The sequence below is a fragment of the Leuresthes tenuis genome, unplaced genomic scaffold (genome assembly GCF_036924035.1).
Source record: "Leuresthes tenuis unplaced genomic scaffold, fLeuTen1.0.hap1 SCAF_18, whole genome shotgun sequence".
In the NCBI taxonomy this organism is placed as follows: domain Eukaryota; kingdom Metazoa; phylum Chordata; class Actinopteri; order Atheriniformes; family Atherinopsidae; genus Leuresthes; species Leuresthes tenuis.
In genome coordinates, this window is record NW_027325372.1 from 26,837,220 (window position 1) to 26,852,566 (window position 15,347).

The window sequence follows — 15,347 nt, forward strand, 5'->3', positions numbered from 1 at the left end:
CACTGAGACACTACTGAGTAACTACAACTCAACCCAGTTTATACACATAACATTCATATACATACTAACAAACAAACAAACAATAATTTATCGCAATTTTCTCATCTCTGTTTGAACGTACACCCAGGTAAATATTCCTGTAGTCTTCTCATACCGACTATGGACCCATTCATTGTTTAACTTCACTGTTTTGCAAATCCTAATTGAATATTATACATTGACATTGAACTTTACTGGATAAGCAGGTCTTCATTGCATTCAGCAGCCTATATGTGAGCATCTATGTGTAAGCTGTTCTTCTTTGCATTTATCAGCAGCAAGCAATTCTTCACTGCACATGCATATGTAAATAGTAAAACAATTCCAACGTGTTAGCGAAACCTTCTATATCACAGTGGTTTCTAAGATCTATTTTAAGTTCTTTGCCATCAGTGAGATGACATAGTTTACAAAGTGTGTCAAATTATCACTGAAGATCTTTTCAGGAATTTCAAATCTAGAAATGAGTTATTTTACGCGTGATTTTGCTACTGAGAGTGCATCTGCTTGTGCACATGGAAATATTTCAGACCATTTGGTAAAAACCTCTGTTGTCACTGAGCAGAATCGTTTCCCTTAACATTAATTTAGTTCAATGAAATCTACACAATAATGAAATAATGAAATACAAACAAATATGTTGAAAAAGATACACTGGCTTAGGGAATTATCTTCGTTTTGGTCTTAGATTGCCCTGTGGAATGTATTTTGCACATATTTGACCTGCTAGACAAAACTTTATTAATTTATTTATTCTAAAAAAAAAAATTCAATAATTAGTAAAACCATATGCTGTAAAAACCTTGTTCATTATTGCTTCCATCCCTCCTGTTGAGACATGACATGGTCCGTGGCTCAATACTGCAGCATATTTAAACAAATTCTTTGGCAGTATGGTTTTCCTTCCGGTCATTCATACGAGTCTATTGTAGATGGCAATTGAATAACATCTAATAATGCTAAAATATTTGTAGTTTATACATTTAGCTGTGGATGTCAACATACCTGTTTTTCCAATGCTGTGTTAACACATGTACAGTTGAGAAGGCATACTGACTGTCAGTGTAAACGTTAACAACCTTTTTGTTATTTAATTTACAAGCTTCAGTTAAAGCTACCAATTCGACTGCTTGAACAGAGTAATTTTTTGGTAGTGGTTGTTTTAAGAAAACTTCAGTTTCTGTTACTACTGCAAATCCTGTAGCATTTGTGCCATCAGGGTTTTTTGCTTGACCTGTTGAATAAATATAGTTATTTCTGCATTTTCATAACGTATATCAGTTAAGTCTGGCCTGGGTAAAACACTGATGGTTATTTCTGACATGCAATCATGAGGCTTTCCATCTGTGGGGTAGGTAGCAGTGTGGATGGATTAAGTGTAGCACATCTCTCGACAACAAGGTGTGGCTGTGAAAGAAGAACTGTTATGTAGGAGAGATGTCTGGTAAAGATATTTTGTTAAGTAACCATATCACAGCCACTGCATGAGGTACCTTAAGTGTTAATGGGTGAAATAACACCATTATTGTTGATGCCTGCACTGCCAATGGCTTCTGGCCATTGATTCAAAAGTACGATCTCGTCCCTTTTTCCCCCTTTCAGTGGACACTGGCCCCTAATTACCGCAATTCAGCAGGGGGTCTTTCATTAGGAGTACTGGACTCCCCCGTGCACGGTTTCAGCTCCGACCCTGGAAAGCGGAAAAAACGTTGAGATCTGGTTTGAGGACCCAATTGTTGAGAAAGGTCTCTCAATGAGACTCAGAGTTGCTGGAGTCAGTTAATGCAAATGTTTAATCTTGCAGCAAGTTCAAGAATGTGTGTGTGTGTGTGGGTGTATGTGTGCGAACGTGTGTGAGTTTGTGTGTGTGAGAGTTTAAAGAACCTGTTATCCACAGGCAGGTCTTAACTAGTATGGCACAGGTCCAGCCTGTCTCATCTTTTTTGGAAGGTCCAGTGCTCGGCCGTAACCCTTCTGTCTGTTTGGACTCTCACATACATTCGGTTAATCATAGAAAAACGAGAACAAAACTTTTTAGCCCCTTAAATTCATAAAACAGACATGGTGCAGTTATTTCCATTCTAGAAAATAAGAGTAATCACCACCATTCCTATAAATTCTGGATATTCTAACAATCTGAATCTTTTTTAAATGTTCGATGAAGCCCTTTGCTGTTCTGTTTAGAGACTCAGCTGATCATAAACCAAGTTTTGCTCTTGAACCAAGCTTCTAAACTCTTCACCTTTTTCATTTCTCAGTTAGTATTCACTTTAAAACTGATTAAAAGAAAAATTAAATGAATGCCTATCAACAAATGTGGGATCTAAACTCTAGTGCTTTCTCTAAAATAATTTCCTTTCTCAATTCAGAAATGTGTGTGTGTAAGTCACAACACCCGTGACACCAAAACGGCTTTCTTTTCTCTCTTTTCTCTACACTCTGCACTGTGAGCACACACACCAAATCAGAAAGGCTTTTTTCTCTCTTTTCTACATTATGGACTGTGGGGACAGTCCATAATGTGTGCCAGGGCGTTGTCTCACGTATTAGATTATGCTTAAGATACGAATGGGTTTATCAGTCACATCAGAATCCATACATACTGATCCTCCCGTAATAAAATGGTCGGATCTTATCAAACACACTTTGTTTCTTGTGACAAGTCAGCGAAACAGCGTATACACGTCAAGACACTGAATCAAGTTTGCCACAAGAACTCATAAGTTTGGCAGTATTGCTCTGCCGTCAGCAATCATACACCCATTTTATTTTCATGAGACATGTGCAGGCACCTGTTCATCTACTGTTCTATCACTATGAATTAGTTTATCTATTATCAATAAGGATACTTCTACAACTACTATCAAAGTATGTCCGGACTTCTTATGTTGTCAGTTGCTATATATGAATAAGTGGGTTGCTACTGAAAAGCATTAAGCATGTCACACAGCCCAAACATATAACATTTCAGGACACACCACACAGTTAACAACCACAGTGAAGCGTGTCAAAGCCCAAACATGTAACATTCAACAGGACACTTACACAACACATTCAAATCAAACAGTCAGACAACATACAAGAACATATACCCCAGCCAGCATTGCTCCCTGCCTATTTTCCTACAACTCACTATGTGTGCGCACACCTTTATTCACAAACTCTTCAACTTATACTCTTTTACCGAAGCTGCTACAGCTCGATTGGCCAAATACCCTTAGATCCTATTTCGGTGAATTTGACATCTGCCTTGTATGTAAAAGATTAGCGGTTTAGCAGTTTTAATTTAGTTTGAGTGAAGGAATTCATTTTATAGCAAAATCCGAAATCGTGAAGAACTCATGAAAGTAAGCTTATTCTCGGATTCCTGAAACTTTAGATTTGCTCTTTCTTTTACTGCAAAGTACAACGTTGAGCAGCACTAATGAGTTTTTTCTATTTTTGGCAGGCTTTACCTTTGCGGGTGAAGCCCTTTCTGTCTGTGCAAAAGAAATCTTGTTACTGTGCAGAGTGACTTCTCTGAGTAGAGTCGCCTTACTTGTTGCGACTTTGCCGATGTTCGAAGCTGGAGTGCAAAGTTGTTGCTTGAATGGTGCTCGCTGGAGCGTGTGGTAGTGTAAAGTTATACCATTTAAAAGGGCTGAAGAGTGCTCAGTGCAGTGGGTGGGCGGAGGTGCAAAGTGACACTATGGCCATAAAAAGAACACCGCTACAAGTGCGCATTGTGCCAGGAAGGGCCCTCGGACGTGAACCAGTGGACAGTTATCGCTTCTCGGCCTTTTGGCTAAGATCAAGTGTAGTATCTGTTCTTATCAGTTTAATGTCTGATATGTCCTCTATGCGAGGACTACATATTAAATGGATTTTTATCAATAGGAGTTGAAAAAGGAGCTTGCTCCGTTCACTCCAAGCATCGACCCGGTACTGCAGTGCCGCTGGGAACGGTGCGCTCTCCTCTGCTCTTCTGAAAAAGCAAACAGCGGTGCAGGATGGAAGTTTCAGGGAGCCTAAGATGAAACTTTCTTTTAATCTGCTGAGAAAAGAGAGTGAATGCGAAGCAGACTTTAACACGGCTCTGGGAGCGAGCCGAGTGCGGGCTAACCGGGACAATTGCTTGAAAGAAACGCGACACCGAATGAGCAGTCAGAACAAAGCCTCAATACGGTGTTCCCGTGTTGTTTGTGGCTGCCTTGTCTTTTGCACAGAGTAAAAGACAAGGCAGCCATCGAATAGGGCCCGATTGTTCCTACTTGGTCAGCCGAGGAGCAAGGGGGGGAGCAAGCGTCTCAACCAAGCAAAGCTCACCATGGGGAAGGTGGCTATGCCAACTAGCCTGATGCCCTGCTCCCGCAGTGATGGATAATCGTACACTGGTTTCTCTTCATAATGTACAAGTCTTTCGCCTTTTACTAAAGACTTCCGTGGAGAGCAGCACTAACGAATTGTTTCTATTTTTGGCAGGCTTTACCTTTGCGGGTGAAGCCCTTTCTGTCTGTGCAAAAGAAATCTTGTTACTGTGCAGAGTGACTTCTCTGAGTAGAGTCGCCTTACTTGTTGCGACTGTGCCGATGTTGCTTGAATGGTGCTCGCTGGAGCGTGCGGTAGTGTAAAGTTATACCATTTAAAAGGGTTGAAGAGTGCTCAGTGCAGCGGGTGGGCGGAGGTGCAAAGTGACACTATGGCCATAAAACGAACACCGCTACAAGTGCGCATTGTGCCAGGAAGGGCCCTCGGATGTGAACCAGTGGACAGATATCGCTTCTCGGCCTTTTGGCTAAGATCAAGTGTAGTATCTGTACTTATCAGTTTAATATGTGATATGTCTATGCAAGGACTACATATTAAATGGATTTTTATCAATAGGATTTGAAAAAGGAACGGTGCGCTCTCCTCTGCTCTTGTGAAAAAGCAAACAGCGGTGCAGGATGGAAGTTTCTTTTAATCTGCTGAGAAAAGAGAGTGAATGCGAAGCAGACTTTAACACGGCTCTGGGAGCGAGCCGAGTGCGGGCTAACCAGGAGAATTGCTTGAAAGAAACGCGACACCGAATGAGCGGTCAGAACAAAATCTCAATACGGTGTTCCTGTGGTGTTTTTATAAAATGCGGTGTAAAAAAAGGTGTGAATGCCCCATAGAAAACTAAAAGGTGGAGCGGAAGTGTTCGGCTGCAAGAAGGTGTGAATGTCCGACTATATTTGGTGAAAAGCAGGTGAAGCAAGGTCTGAATGCCTTAACCTTTTCTTACCCGCTTTTTACCAACTATGGTCGGACATTCGCAGCATCTTACAGCCGAACACCACCTCTCTAGCTTTTGATGATGTATGGTTGGGCATTCGCACCTTTTCTTACCAATTTTTGAGGAATTATGGGTGGACATTCACACCTTCTTGCAGCTGAACACCTCTTCTCCCACTTATGATCATGTGCGGTTGGATATTCGAAAAATGTTTGCTTTTTCACAAGAGCAGAGGAGAGCGCACCGTTCCCAGCGGCACTGCAGTACCGGGTCGATGCTTTGAGTGAACGGAGCAAGCTCCTTTTTCAACTCCTATTGATAAAAATCCATTTAATATGTAGTCCTTGCATAGACATATCACATATTAAACTGATAAGTACAGATACTACACTTGATCTTAACCAAAAGGCCGAGAAGCGATATCTGTCCACTGGTTCACGTCCGAGGGCCCTTCCTGGCACAATGCGCACTTGTAGCGGTGTTCGTTTTATGGCCATAGTGTCACTTTGCACCTCCGCTGCACTGAGCACTCTTCAACCCTTTTAAATGGTATAACTTTACACTACCGCACGCTCCAGCGAGCACCATTCAAGCAACATCGGCACAGTCGCAACAAGTAAGGCGACTCTACTCAGAGAAGTCACTCTGCACAGTAACAAGATTTCTTTTGCACAGACAGAAAGGGCTTCACCCGCAAAGGTAAAGCCTGCCAAAAATAGAAACAATTCATTAGTGCTGCTCTCCACGGAAGTCTTTAGTAAAAGGCGAAAGACTTGTACATTATGAAGAGAAACCAGTGTACGATTATCCATCACTGCGGGAGCAGGGCATCAGGCTAGTTGGCATAGCCACCTTCCCCATGGTGAGCTTTGCTTGGTTGAGACGCTTGCTCCCCCCCTTGCTCCTCGGCTGACCAAGTAGGAACAATCGGGCCCTATTCGATGGCTGCCTTGTCTTTTACTCTGTGCAAAAGACAAGGCAGCCACAAACAACACGGGAACACCGTATTGAGGCTTTGTTCTGACTGCTCATTCGGTGTCGCGTTTCTTTCAAGCAATTGTCCCGGTTAGCCCGCACTCGGCTCGCTCCCAGAGCCGTATTAAAGTCTGCTTCGCATTCACTCTCTTTTCTCAGCAGATTAAAAGAAAGTTTCATCTTAGGCTCCCTGAAACTTCCATCCTGCACCGCTGTTTGCTTTTTCAGAAGAGCAGAGGAGAGCGCACCGTTCCCAGCGGCACTGCAGTACCGGGTCGATGCTTGGAGTGAACGGAGCAAGCTCCTTTTTCAACTCCTATTGATAAAAATCCATTTAATATGTAGTCCTCGCATAGAGGACATATCAGACATTAAACTGATAAGAACAGATACTACACTTGATCTTAGCCAAAAGGCCGAGAAGCGATAACTGTCCACTGGTTCACGTCCGAGGGCCCTTCCTGGCACAATGCGCACTTGTAGCGGTGTTCTTTTTATGGCCATAGTGTCACTTTGCACCTCCGCCCACCCGCTGCACTGAGCACTCTTCAGCCCTTTTAAATGGTATAACTTTACACTACCACACGCTCCAGCGAGCACCATTCAAGCAACAACTTTGCACTCCAGCTTCGAACATCGGCAAAGTCGCAACAAGTAAGGCGACTCTACTCAGAGAAGTCACTCTGCACAGTAACAAGATTTCTTTTGCACAGACAGAAAGGGCTTCACCCGCAAAGGTAAAGCCTGCCAAAAATAGAAAAAACTCATTAGTGCTGCTCAACGTTGTACTTTGCAGTAAAAGAAAGAGCAAATCTAAAGTTTCAGGAATCCGAGAATAAGCTTACTTTCATGAGTTCTTCACGATTTCGGATTTTGCTATAAAATGAATTCCTTCACTCAAACTAAATTAAAACTGCTAAACCGCTAATCTTTTACATACAAGGCAGATGTCAAATTCACCGAAATAGGATCTAAGGGTATTTGGCCAATCGAGCTGTAGCAGCTTCGGTAAAAGAGTATAAGTTGAAGAGTTTGTGAATAAAGGTGTGCGCACACATAGTGAGTTGTAGGAAAATAGGCAGGGAGCAATGCTGGCTGGGGTATATGTTCTTGTATGTTGTCTGACTGTTTGATTTGAATGTGTTGTGTAAGTGTCCTGTTGAATGTTACATGTTTGGGCTTTGACACGCTTCACTGTGGTTGTTAACTGTGTGGTGTGTCCTGAAATGTTATATGTTTGGGCTGTGTGACATGCTTAATGCTTTTCAGTAGCAACCCACTTATTCATATATAGCAACTGACAACATAAGAAGTCCGGACATACTTTGATAGTAGTTGTAGAAGTATCCTTATTGATAATAGATAAACTAATTCATAGTGATAGAACAGTAGATGAACAGGTGCCTGCACATGTCTCATGAAAATAAAATGGGTGTATGATTGCTGACGGCAGAGCAATACTGCCAAACTTATGAGTTCTTGTGGCAAACTTGATTCAGTGTCTTGACGTGTATACGCTGTTTCGCTGACTTGTCACAAGAAACAAAGTGTGTTTGATAAGATCCGACCATTTTATTACGGGAGGATCAGTATGTATGGATTCTGATGTGACTGATAAACCCATTCGTATCTTAAGCATAATCTAATACGTGAGACAACGCCCTGGCACACATTATGGACTGTCCCCACAGTCCATAATGTAGAAAAGAGAGAAAAAAGCCTTTCTGATTTGGTGTGTGTGCTCACAGTGCAGAGTGTAGAGAAAAGAGAGAAAAGAAAGCCGTTTTGGTGTCACGGGTGTTGTGACTTACACACACACATTTCTGAATTGAGAAAGGAAATTATTTTAGAGAAAGCACTAGAGTTTAGATCCCACATTTGTTGATAGGCATTCATTTAATTTTTCTTTTAATCAGTTTTAAAGTGAATACTAACTGAGAAATGAAAAAGGTGAAGAGTTTAGAAGCTTGGTTCAAGAGCAAAACTTGGTTTATGATCAGCTGAGTCTCTAAACAGAACAGCAAAGGGCTTCATCGAACATTTAAAAAAGATTCAGATTGTTAGAATATCCAGAATTTATAGGAATGGTGGTGATTACTCTTATTTTCTAGAATGGAAATAACTGCACCATGTCTGTTTTATGAATTTAAGGGGCTAAAAAGTTTTGTTCTCGTTTTTCTATGATTAACCGAATGTATGTGAGAGTCCAAACAGACAGAAGGGTTACGGCCGAGCACTGGACCTTCCAAAAAAGATGAGACAGGCTGGACCTGTGCCATACTAGTTAAGACCTGCCTGTGGATAACAGGTTCTTTAAACTCTCACACACACAAACTCACACACGTTCGCACACATACACCCACACACACACACACATTCTTGAACTTGCTGCAAGATTAAACATTTGCATTAACTGACTCCAGCAACTCTGAGTCTCATTGAGAGACTTTTCTCAACAATTGGGTCCTCAAACCAGATCTCAACGTTTTTTCCGCTTTCCAGGGTCGGAGCTGAAACCGTGCACGGGGGAGTCCAGTACTTCTAATGAAAGACCCCCTGCTGAATTGCGGTAATTAGGGGCCAGTGTCCACTGAAAGGGGGAAAAAGGGACGAGATCGTACTTTTGAATCAATGGCCAGAAGCCATTGGCAGTGCAGGCATCAACAATAATGGTGTTATTTCACCCATTAACACTTAAGGTACCTCATGCAGTGGCTGTGATATGGTTACTTAACAAAATATCTTTACCAGACATCTCTCCTACATAACAGTTCTTCTTTCACAGCCACACCTTGTTGTCGAGAGATGTGCTACACTTAATCCATCCACACTGCTACCTACCCCACAGATGGAAAGCCTCATGATTGCATGTCAGAAATAACCATCAGTGTTTTACCCAGGCCAGACTTAACTGATATACGTTATGAAAATGCAGAAATAACTATATTTATTCAACAGGTCAAGCAAAAAACCCTGATGGCACAAATGCTACAGGATTTGCAGTAGTAACAGAAACTGAAGTTTTCTTAAAACAACCACTACCAAAAAATTACTCTGTTCAAGCAGTCGAATTGGTAGCTTTAACTGAAGCTTGTAAATTAAATAACAAAAAGGTTGTTAACGTTTACACTGACAGTCAGTATGCCTTCTCAACTGTACATGTGTTAACACAGCATTGGAAAAACAGGTATGTTGACATCCACAGCTAAATGTATAAACTACAAATATTTTAGCATTATTAGATGTTATTCAATTGCCATCTACAATAGACTCGTATGAATGACCGGAAGGAAAACCATACTGCCAAAGAATTTGTTTAAATATGCTGCAGTATTGAGCCACGGACCATGTCATGTCTCAACAGGAGGGATGGAAGCAATAATGAACAAGGTTTTTACAGCATATGGTTTTACTAATTATTGAATTTTTTTTTTTAGAATAAATAAATTAATAAAGTTTTGTCTAGCAGGTCAAATATGTGCAAAATACATTCCACAGGGCAATCTAAGACCAAAACGAAGATAATTCCCTAAGCCAGTGTATCTTTTTCAACATATTTGTTTGGATTTCATTATTTCATTATTGTGTAGATTTCATTGAACTAAATTAATGTTAAGGGAAACGATTCTGCTCAGTGACAACAGAGGTTTTTACCAAATGGTCTGAAATATTTCCATGTGCACAAGCAGATGCACTCTCAGTAGCAAAATCACGCGTAAAATAACTCATTTCTAGATTTGAAATTCCTGAAAAGATCTTCAGTGATAATTTGACACACTTTGTAAACAATGTCATCTCACTGATGGCAAAGAACTTAAAATAGACCTTAGAAACCACTGTGATATAGAAGGTTTCGCTAACACATTGGAATTGTTTTACTATTTACATATGCATGTGCAGTGAAGAATTGCTTGCTGCTGATAAATGCAAAGAAGAACAGCTTACACATAGATGCTCACATATAGGCTGCTGAATGCAATGAAGACCTGCTTATCCAGTAAAGTTCAATGTCAATGTGTAATATTCAATTAGGATTTGCAAAACAGTGAAGTTAAACAATGAATGGGTCCATAGTCGGTATGAGAAGACTACAGGAATATTTACCTGGGTGTACGTTCAAACAGAGATGAGAAAATTGCGATAAATTATTGTTTGTTTGTTTGTTAGTATGTATATGAATGTTATGTGTATAAACTGTGTTGAGTTGTAGTTACTCAGTAGTGTCTCAGTGAAACAACCGACGGGGGAAGCCTTGCGGTGACAACAAAAGCAGTGTTTTACTGATCAGTCAAGTTGCTCCAGTGTACTCCATACAAACTGGTTGGCTACTGAAGGGATAGAAAATGGGGAATACTTGTTTTAAAGCAAACAAGGAATTAGATGGGAAAAATACATGTTTTAACGGGACCCAGACAATATTATATAGATGTCGCCACTAAAGTAAAGAACATTTACGTGGGATGGTGTGAGGGTCCTCGTTTGGCTGACGTTCGCCGATATGCTCGCCATGCTCAGAACCAAGTTGAGACGCGTAAGACAACCAAAAGTGACAAGTGTGAAAAGGAGCTGCATTTGGCAACCATGACCATGTATTACGCAGTTGGTGTAAACAGAGGACGAGGCCGAAGTCGAAGACGTGGACGTGTGGGAGAGGAGGTCGAAATGGGCCACGCCAGAGCTATGATCCGAATATTTGTTTTTACTGTGGCCAGACTGGACACTGGAAGAAGGACTGTCCACAGCTAAAAAGTGATGAAATTGGGCAAAAGGCTGACTGAGGGTGGGAGGCAGGTTCTGGACGTCACGCGGCAGCGGAGCCTCCACTAATGGGTGATAGCACAAACACACTCACACATTTTTCCTGCTCTGTGTAGTGAAGCAACGCTTGCCGACTGTGATTCACGTAGTAAAGTTTTGCATGCTATTTCCGTCCTAGAGCAAAGATATTTCTCTCAGAATATAGGAACTTATGTTCATCAGTAGTGACGTCAGGGGAGTTTGATTGTCCTCCAAAGTTAAGTGGAAACCACGTTTACTGTATGTCTGCATCAGGCCAGGTTGTGAAGGAGAAAATGACAATGCCCATTGCGTGTTGTCACTCCCGATGAGCTCTCCTTCAAACACTCATTTTTGTTATCAGAGTTGTGTCCCATTAACCTGATGGGCTGTGATCTCATGTGTAAATTAGGCATTATTTTAACTTCTACACCAGAGGGTGTTAAGGTTATGTTACAGCCTGACAAAGTTTTCACAGCAGTGCAGTTTGATTCATCGGCACTTACATATGCTTATGAGTGGAAACTTCCCAGCTCTCCTTTTTCACAACAACTAGTGGAAGAAGCAAAAGCGTTAGTTTCACCCCTTTCTGATTTCATGCAACCTACTGATTTGCACTGCACATCACACATTTCTTTGGGGCCTGACAATGACTATGAGAAGAAGTGAAAAAATATGTGCGCCTACTTTATTGGCTGTGTCGCTCACTCCAGAGCACTTCGATTTTTTTAATGTTTGTGGTACTCGCCCTCACATTTCCTTGGCCAAACGTACACACTGGCAGTGACAAGGTGTGGGAGAGTTTGTTGCTACATGTCAGAAAGAAATGGAGTGGACTGTTTCACCTGCTGATCCAAATTTGATGTTTTCTGAACGATTGTCAGCATACAAAAAAACATTTTTGAGTACAATGCATTGTCAAAGAACTGTGGACTTAATTCCTACCACAGAATCACATTTTGAAGCATGTTTTTTATCTGAAACAGATTTGTCTTCGATACCCATGTTGGCTGAAGTGCAAATATGATGTGGGGTTGATAAAAGGCTGTGAACCAGTAATTGTCACCCCTAAATCAGACTTTTGTCCATGTAAAAAACAATACCCTTTTAAGCCTGAAGCAATTAAAGGGATTAAACCTGTTTTTCAATCTTTTCAGAAAACAGGCGTTATTGTTCCTTTTGAAAATTCACCTGTGCTTACTCCATTGTTTCCTGTTAAAAAGATTAAAGATGCTGGCCAGCCAGATGAATGGCGTTTTGTACAGGACCTCCAAGCGGTGAATGCTGCAGTTCAGCCACATGCTCCTACTGTGCCCAACCCACACACTATTTTGTCTCAAATTACATCAGATGCACAGTTTTTCTCAGTGGTTGACTTGTCGCCAGTGCACCCTGATAGCCCATTTTGGTTTGCTTTTTAGTTTGAAGGGAGATCTTGGACTTTTACCCGGTTATGCCAGGGGTACTGTGAAAGTCCCACTATTTACAATGCTGCCCTCAAAGCTAGTCTGGATTAACTTCAATCAACCACAGGCTCTGCTCTTTTGCAGTATGTGGATGACATCCTTTTATGTGGTCCATCTAAACAACAGTGTGAAAAAGACAGTGAATCTGTTGAAACATCTTCCTTCTTATGGCCATAAAGCCAGCCTTTCTAAGTTACAATTTGTACAGGACGAAGTCACCTTTTTGGGTCATGTGATTTCTAAGGATGGGCGCTCACTTTCTCCTAAACGTGTTGCTGCAGTTCAGATCATTCCTAAACCGGTTACTAAAAAACAGCTTATGTCATTCTTAGGTATAACATCTTACTGCAGGAACTTTATTCCTAACTACTCTTTTCTCGAAGCTCTCTTAGGTGCTCTTATCCATGGTAAAGGCAGCTGCAGTTATGACATGCAGCTCTAGTCAGCTGATCGTGTTCCATGTACTCCTGAGGCTGAATCAGCCTTTAGTCAGCTTAAGCTGGCTCTTCAAACAGCACCAACACTTGGCATTCCAGATCCTCATAAACCTTTCATACAGGCAGTTGATGAGAAGCATGGTTGTATGACATCTGTTCTTATGCAGGAACATGGGGCAGGCAAAGGCCAGTGGCTCATTTCTCAGCAAAACTGGACTCTGTGGCTGCAGGCCTGCCTGGTTGTCTTCGTGCTGTTGCAGCTGCAGAGAAAGCTGTCCTGGCCTCCCAAGATATTGTGGGCTACGCTAATTTGACTGTTTTGGTTCCTCATGCTGTTGCCATTATTCTTCTCGAGCAGAAAACTTCACATCTTTCAACTGCTTGTTGGATCAGATACACCTCTGTGCTCCTTGATATGCCAAATGTCACTGTTAAACGTTGTACTGTTCTGAATCCTGCTACTTTGCTTCCGACTCCTGAGGATGGGGAGCCTCATGACGCTCATGAAGCTGTTTTGGAACAAGTTTGTACACCCCGACCTGATCTTTTAGAGACTCCTCTTCCAAACTCTGACATGATTCTTTTTGTAGATGGATCAGCTTTGCGTGATCCAGCCACAGGTACTAACTGTGTTTGGTTTGCAGTATGTTCTTCACATGACACTTTGTTGTCTGGTTCTCTTCCTAAACATTTCTCTGCTCAAACTACTGAGCTTATTGCACTTACTGAAGCTTGTAAGTTGGCAGCTGGTAAGTCTGTCACTATTTACACAGATTCCAGATATGCTTTTGGTGTTGTTCATGACTTTGGTGCGCTGTGGAAACACAGGCATTTCCTTAAATCAGATGGTAAAACTATTCTGAACTCCAAGCAGGTTTCTGATCTTCTTGATGCGATCCTTTTGCCTACAGCAATCTCGGTCTGTAAGTGTGCGGCTCACACTAACTCAGACGATCCTGTTGCTTGTGGCAATGCCAGAGCTGATGCTGCAGCTAAGCAAGCAGCTAATTTTTTTCCTGTTTTCGCTTCCCTCTCTTTGCAGGCAGAAGACTCCCTCACAGATCTCCATGCTTTGCAAACTTTTGCCTCTGCAGATGAAATTTGGTCCTCTGGACGCATTTGGTCCTCTGTGGGTGCAACTCATACGGATGGTGTTTGGATGGGACCTGATGGTAAACCCTGTCTACCTAAACATTTTTTTCCTCATTTTTCAAAATTGACACATGGGTTGGACCATGTGTCAAAAGGGGGGATGCTGAATGCACTCACTGCTCAGTGGTTCACAAAAGGGTTCAGTTCATATGCGCAAAAATACTGTCAGTCATGTATGGTTTGTGCCACACATAATGTAGGAAAGGCATTACACACATCGCAAGTTGCACACCCTCCACCAGAGAAACCTTTTGAACATTTGATGATGGATTTTGTTGAACTCACACCAGCTGAAGGAAAGAAATATGCACTAGTAATAGTGGACGTGTTTAGTAAATGTGTTGAAGTTTTCCCTGCAAAACATGCAAACAGTAATGCAGTGACTAAAGCACTGCTAAACAGAAATCATTCCTAGATGGGGCATTCCAGAGAAGATCAGCAGTGATAATGGCACACATTTTGTAAACACTGCATTGACTGAGGTTGGTAAAATCCTGGGAATAACCTTGCGCACACATTGTGCTTATCATCCACAGAGTGGAGGTGCTGTGGAAAGAGAAAATGGTACATTAAAGTCCAAGTTAGCCAAATGTTGTGAAGAAACAGGACAAAAGCATTACCTATTGTGCTTACCCCTAATGTTGTCTTAGTGTCGAAACCTTTCCACTGTTCTATCTCAAGTTTCACAGACAGTAAAAGCAGCCCTTCCAGCCACAGAAAACACACCACTCCAACCAGATGACAGGTGGTGAAGGAACTTCGCAGGAAACATTGGAAGTCCAAACGTTGGCAAGGCCCGTTCCAGGTGCTACTGGTCACTCACACAGCTGTTAAAGTTGCAGAGAGAGCAACGTGGATTCATGCCAGTCACTGTAAGAAGGTACCAGAACCAGTAGATGACTTCCACCCTGACATACATCAGCCTAACCATTCAATTCAACAATAACGCCTGTTTTCTGAAAAGATTGAAAAACAGGTTTAATCCCTTTAATTGCTTCAGGCTTAAAAGGGTATTGTTTTTTACATGGACAAAAGTCTGATTTAGGGGTGACAATTACTGGTTCACAGCCTTTTATCAACCCCACATCATATTTGCTCTTAGCCCAAAGATCATTGGGCACTTCAGCCAACATGGGTATCGAAGACAAATCTGTTTCAGATAAAAAACATGCTTCAAAATGTGATTCTGTGGTAGGAATTAAGTCCACAGTTCTTTGACAATGCATTGTACTCAAAAATGTTTTTTTGTATGCTGACAATCGTTCA

At 41.6% G+C, this 15,347-nt stretch overlaps 6 non-coding genes across 6 annotated transcripts; 3 read left to right on the plus strand and 3 right to left on the minus strand.

Annotated features, from left to right (window-relative positions):
• Positions 1–3,803: 3,803 nt before the first annotated feature.
• On the plus strand, positions 3,804–3,994 carry LOC140275977 (U2 spliceosomal RNA). Its single transcript, XR_011908673.1, has one exon. It is a non-coding gene; the product is annotated as a U2 spliceosomal RNA (small nuclear RNA).
• A 410-nt stretch (positions 3,995–4,404) lies between these two features.
• LOC140275848 (U5 spliceosomal RNA) lies at positions 4,405–4,518 on the plus strand. Its single transcript, XR_011908558.1, has one exon. It is a non-coding gene; the product is annotated as a U5 spliceosomal RNA (small nuclear RNA).
• Positions 4,519–4,793: 275 nt separating this feature from the next.
• LOC140276205 (U2 spliceosomal RNA) lies at positions 4,794–4,979 on the plus strand. The gene has a single exon (XR_011908874.1). It is a non-coding gene; the product is annotated as a U2 spliceosomal RNA (small nuclear RNA).
• A 529-nt stretch (positions 4,980–5,508) lies between these two features.
• On the minus strand, positions 5,509–5,696 carry LOC140276099 (U2 spliceosomal RNA). The gene has a single exon (XR_011908784.1). It is a non-coding gene; the product is annotated as a U2 spliceosomal RNA (small nuclear RNA).
• A 267-nt stretch (positions 5,697–5,963) lies between these two features.
• LOC140275810 (U5 spliceosomal RNA) lies at positions 5,964–6,077 on the minus strand. The gene has a single exon (XR_011908523.1). It is a non-coding gene; the product is annotated as a U5 spliceosomal RNA (small nuclear RNA).
• Positions 6,078–6,487: 410 nt separating this feature from the next.
• Positions 6,488–6,678, minus strand: LOC140275990 (U2 spliceosomal RNA). The gene has a single exon (XR_011908684.1). It is a non-coding gene; the product is annotated as a U2 spliceosomal RNA (small nuclear RNA).
• Between the last annotated feature and the right edge of the window lie 8,669 nt (positions 6,679–15,347).